At 39.1% G+C, this 5,766-nt stretch overlaps 1 pseudogene; it reads left to right on the top strand.

Annotated features, from left to right (window-relative positions):
* Positions 1-247: 247 nt before the first annotated feature.
* LOC103730933 overlaps positions 248-5,766 on the top strand; it is a 9,856-nt pseudogene continuing 4,337 nt past the window's right edge.

Genomic DNA, 5,766 nt, shown 5'->3' with positions numbered 1-5,766 from the left:
CCTTTCTCAAGCCATCTTTATCAAAAATTGGGGCAGTTATTTTACGGACTTCAATCTGATTGTTCTACTCCAGCCCATTGATCTTTGTATCATTTTGGTGACAATAATTAGTTGTTTTAATCACTATGCCTCTGTAGTATAACTGCGGATCAGGTGGGGAAATGCTTTTAGTTCAGGATTGCGTCGGCTATCATTTCTTTTCTGTTTCCATATGAATGTTAAGATCATTTTTCTTTTCCTGCGAAGAATGAATTGGGAGTTTTCATTTGAGATTGCATTGAATCTGTAAGTGACTTTGATAGCACAATCTTTTTTATCATATTAATTCTACCAATCCATGAGCAAGCACTGACTTTGCACTCTCCAGTCTTTCTCAGTTTCTTTCTTTGGAGTTTTAAAGTTTTCATTATAGAGGCCCTTCACCACCTTGGTTAGGTTCATTCCAAGGTCATGTCACGTTGGATTTCATCTTTGACTTCTTCGACTGCATGTTCACTATTGGTATATGGAAAGGCTAGTGACCTTTATGTACTGATTTTGTATCCTTTCTCTTTGATGAAAATGTTCAGTTCTTGAACTTTTCTGGGAGAATCTTTTGGGGCTTTTCTGTACATCATCATACTGTCATCTGCACACAAGGATAATTTGACTTTCCCCCAATGGATGTCCCTTTTTGTGGCCTCTGTGAAAGGACTGGTGCTGAGAACTGAAGTTAAGACCAGACGACTCCAGGCTCTACCACTCAGGAGTGCTTTTACTCATTTCCCCGGAAGTTTTTATTAGGAAGCTTAGTGTTTGGAGTTCACACATAGTTTACATATGATAAATGTTCAAGCAGTACAAAATAGATATCAATTTCTCTATCACTATAATTAGAAAACAGCATGGTGTAACCAACCTCACTTGATGTGCATATGAACAGGTTGAGGGTAGCGGCGACCTGTTCCCGCTGTCCCAGAAGCAGGTATCTCATCAGCCTGTTCCCAGCCGCAAGTCTTTGACTGTTTTTTCTTTCTCTCATTGTTATTTCTATGTCATTAATTTCAGCCTTTGTTTTGGTTACATCTTCCTTTTTACTGCTATTGGAGTTGGTTTGTTCATGTTTATCCATACTCCTTTTTTTGTAGCTTCTGTTACACATTCTTTTTTTTTTAATTGTTTGAGGATTTTGTAAGTATATATAACGTGTTTCTTTCAATTCTGCCGTCATCCCCTCGCTCCTAGTCCTTTCCTGTGCTCCACACTACTTTCCCTTCCAACTTCATGAGCTCTATTATTAAACCCACCAAGTCTACTAGGTGTTGCCTATATGCACACGGGTGTAGGATCACATCCAAGAGTATGGCAATCATTCAGTAGCTACATGTCTGAAGAAGACTAAATCTGCCTTCCCTAGCAGACTCCCTCAGGTAGGGGTGGGACTTCATGAACCCCTTTATCACCCAATGCTTGGATTCTAACTGACTTGATCTTGTACAGATCTGGTGCATGTAGTCACTTTTGCCATGAGTTCACGTGTGTAACTTCCCTGTCATGTTCTATAAATACTGTTTTTATGATGTGATGTCCACTACCTTTGGGACTTACAGAGTTTCTAGCCTCTCTTCCACAATGATCCTTGAGTCTGGGAGGGAGAGAGAATTAGAGAGATGTCTCATTTAGAGCTGAGCACGCCATAGTCTCTTATTTTCTGCTTGCTGACCAGATGTGGATCTCTGAATTAATTGCCATCTACTACAAAAAGAAGCTCCTCTAAGGAGGGTTGAGAGATGTACTAATTTATGGGCATAAGATAAAAACTTAAGGGGCAGTTTAATATTAATTCCTTGAGTTTTTTTTTTAGAAGACTATGTATTCTGTCATGTTTAGGTGAAATATTCTGTAGATATTTGTTAGATCCATTTGGTCAATGATATCATTTAGCTCCAAGATTTCTCTAGTTTTTATCTAGATGACCTGTACATTTGTGAAAGTGGGTTTTGGAAGTCACCTACATGTACTGAATTGGGGTAATTCTGTGACTTAGTGCATAATAGCATCTGTTTTATGACCTAAGATTGTCCCAAGTTTGGTGCGTATATGTTTAGTATTGTGATGTCATAGTGGTGGATTGTTTCCTTGATTAGAATGAACTGATCATTTTTATCTCTTCTGATTAGCTTTGGCTTGAAGTTTATTGAGTCTCATATTAGAACAGAAACACTTGCTTGTTTCCTGGCCCCATTATCCTAAAATACTTTTTTCCATTGTCTCACTCCAAGATAGCATCTATCCTTGAAAATGAGGTGTGTTTATTCAAGACAACAGAAAGATGGCTCATTTTCAAATTCAATAAGCTAGGCTATGTCTTTTGATTGGAGAATCAGCCTGTTAGTATTAAGAAATATTGAGAGATGTGTATTAATTGCTGTTATTTTTTGACTTTGTGGCATTTGTTCTTTTGATTCTTCCTTGGATAACAGCTGTCCTAACATTAGTTTTCCTCCTCATAGCCTCTTGATGATTCTTGCCTTTCTCTCTCTCCTTCCAGCTGTCCCTGTAGTTCTGATCTGATGTTTACAAATTGTTTTAGCTTTTTTTTTTTTAAATCATGGAAGTGTTTTCTTTTTTCTTTAATTATTATGGGTAGTTTTGTGGAGTACATTAGTCTGGTTTGACATTGTTCCACCTCTTCTGGATTTTAACATGTCTATTGAGAAAACAGTTGTTATTCTGATGGTCCTGCCTTTATATGTGACTTTAGCTTTCTCTCTGGAAGATTTCAATATCCTTTATTTGTTCTCTATATTTAGTGCTTTAAGCATAATAGAGTGTGGGGTATTTATTTTCTGTTCTTGCAACAGTAAGAAGTGTTCTGTGTTTGCAATAGAATCTAGGCACTGGACATTCAGTTGCTGGTTATGTCTTTCGGTGAGTTTTTAGCCCATTCAGCTAGACTTCTGAGGTGGAGCTGAGCACTGCGTGGCTTAGCAGAGTTCTGAGGAGGCAGAGTCATGGGGCAGCTGGGTCTCCAGCTATGGGCCTGGTGGAGAATAACCTACAATGGAGTTGGTGGAGATATGGGGTGCTGGATACTGGTGTTACTGTGTCTGGATACTGGAAAAGCAGTGTTTCAAGACAGAGTGGGTCCTGGAAATGGTGTGGGAGATTTGTGGCGAACCCAATCCCTCTTCCTGGTTTTACTAGTATTGGCTTTTTATGAACCTTCATGCTGGCTTCTACAGTGGTGGGACTAATTTTCATTCCAACCAGGATTGTGTTGTGGTTTTCTTTATTCTGTATCCTCACCAGCAATTGATTTATTAATCCTCCCATTCTGACTGGGATAACATGGAATCTCAATGTAATTTTAATTTGCATTTCTTTGATGGCTATTGAAATTACTCATTTTTTCATGTTTATTGCCCATTTACATTTCATCTTTTGAAAACTGTTCATTAGCACATTTGTTGACTGGACAGTTGATTTCCTGTTTATTTTATTTTATTTTATTTTTTTGTCCTTTTGAGACAGGGTCTCCCTGTAGCCCCAGCTGTCCTGGAACTCACCATGTAGACCAGGCTGGCCTTAAACTCACAGAGGTCTGCCTGCCTCTGCCTCCTGAGTGCTGGGATTAAAGGCGTGTGCAACCATGCCCGGCTTCCTGTTTATTTTTTGATTTCATTTTTTTTTATCCTTTGCATATTCTAGATAAGAATCCTCTGTCAGATGTTGTTTCTTTGTTACTTTTCCACTGCTGTGATAAAACACCATGAAGAAGGCATGTTATAAAAGAAGAGTGTATTTGGCTTATGATTCCAGAGGGATTAGAGTCCATAATGGTGGGGGAAGTGTGGCAGCAGAGGTGGCTGGGACAGAAGGCTGAACAGTCACATCTTCAAGCAGGCGAGAGAGAGTGGGGGGGGGAGAGGAAGGAGAGAGAGGAGAGAGAAGAGAGAGAGGAGAGAGAGAGAGAGAGAGAGAGAATCTGGCAAGGCTTAAGCAGTCTTAAGAGAGAAGAGAGAGAGGAGAGAGAGAGAGAGAGAGAGAGAGAGAGAGAGAATCTGGCAAGGCTTAAGCAGTCTCAAAGTCTGCCCCTATGACATGCTTCCTACATCATGGCCACATATCCTAAAGGTTTTATGACTCTCCCCAAACTAGATGTCCAAATATTTGGAGCCTACTGGGGACATTCTCATTCAAACCACTACAGATGAGTAGCTAGCAAAGATTTTTTCCCATTCTGTATATTGTCTTTTCAAAAGATTATTTCCTTTGCTGCATTCAAGCGTTTTAATTTCATGCAGCCCCACTTGTCGATTGCTGGCCTTATTACCTGAATGACTTGTCTTTTTTTCCCAATATATATTTTTATTGAATTTTTGTGCATTTCATATAATACATCTTCATCCTATTTTACCCTCCTCCCCTATCTGCACCCCCAGTAGTGCCTCCACCAGATTTCATGAATATATTCATTTTGTCATATGTGTTAAGGCCTATTGAAGGACTCAGGTCTTACTCAGAAAGTACTTGCCTATGTCTGGGTCTTGCAGTGTTTTCTGTATACTTTCCTCTAATAGGTTTAGTGTTTCAGGTATTGGGGCATTTGTTTTATTGAGAGTTGATTTGATATATTAGGAGGTAAAAGACTGAGTTCTAGTTTCATTATTCTATATGTAGATTTCCAGTTATCCCAGGACCATATGTTAAATAAACCTGTCTTTTCTATGATATACACTTTTTGGCATCTTTTTCAAGAAGCATGTGTCAATAGTTGCTTGGATTTACTTCTGGGCCATCTGTTCTATTCCACTGGTCTACACATGTGCCTCTAGCTACAGTGCTCTTATATGGCATGGCCATATGATTTGAAATCTGGTACGGTGAAATAAAGCATTGTTCTTTTTACTCAGGGTTGCCTTGACTATGTGGAGTCTTTTGTGCTTACATTATTTTTAATTACAAAGCTTGTTCTTTAATAATTACATACATTTATATATTTAAATCAGACTACTTTTCATTGCACCTACTCTTATTTCCCTCCCATTCTTACCTCCCTCCCACCCCCAATTAAGTGCCTTTCCGTGATTCAGTTTTTGTTTTGTTTTGTGAATCATTTGGTTTAATCAGGGCCAACTGTGTGACTAATGGGTTGGAATTATCTTTTGTACCCTGATGAGATCAACTGTGGATACATGGTTGAAGGCAATAAATCCCTCTGTCTATGAATCTACCAATGACAAATAGTTCAGCAGTGAAGGGCTGGCCCACTAGAAACCTTTCTCTCTCTGTACTTGACTGTTGATGGGCCTCTTATTTTGTAAGCTCAATGTAGGCACCCACAGCTGCTGAGAGATCAGGACTGCAGTGGTTGTGTCTTGTCCTGAATATCTTGTTTAGGGCTGAGCACTCCTCTGTCATTTATTCTCAGGAATCTGTGCAGGCATGAATCTTTATCTTCACCACTACTCACTGGAAAAAGAGGTTTTTCTGAGTTAAGGCTGAGAGCAGCATTTATCTATGGGTAGAAACATAAATATGTAAAGGACAGTTTGATGATATGTCAATTTAGCTGAAGAAGAGAATTCAGGTTCTTGCTAAGGCCCAGTGCTCCTCACAAAATTAAAAAAAATATTTTATTTATTATTTTTATTTTATGTGTATGAGTGTTTTGGCTGCATGTGTTTAAGTGTGCACATGTTGTGTAACACCCTTGGAGGATGGGAGAGGGTGTTGGATCCCCTAGAACTGGAGTTACCAACAGTTGTTAGCTGCTGTTTTGGT

This window comes from Nannospalax galili, unplaced genomic scaffold (genome assembly GCF_000622305.1).
Source record: "Nannospalax galili isolate Female #2095 unplaced genomic scaffold, S.galili_v1.0 scaffold554, whole genome shotgun sequence".
NCBI classification, from domain to species: Eukaryota; Metazoa; Chordata; class Mammalia; order Rodentia; family Spalacidae; genus Nannospalax; species Nannospalax galili.
This window is presented reverse-complemented; position numbering and strand designations above follow the sequence as displayed.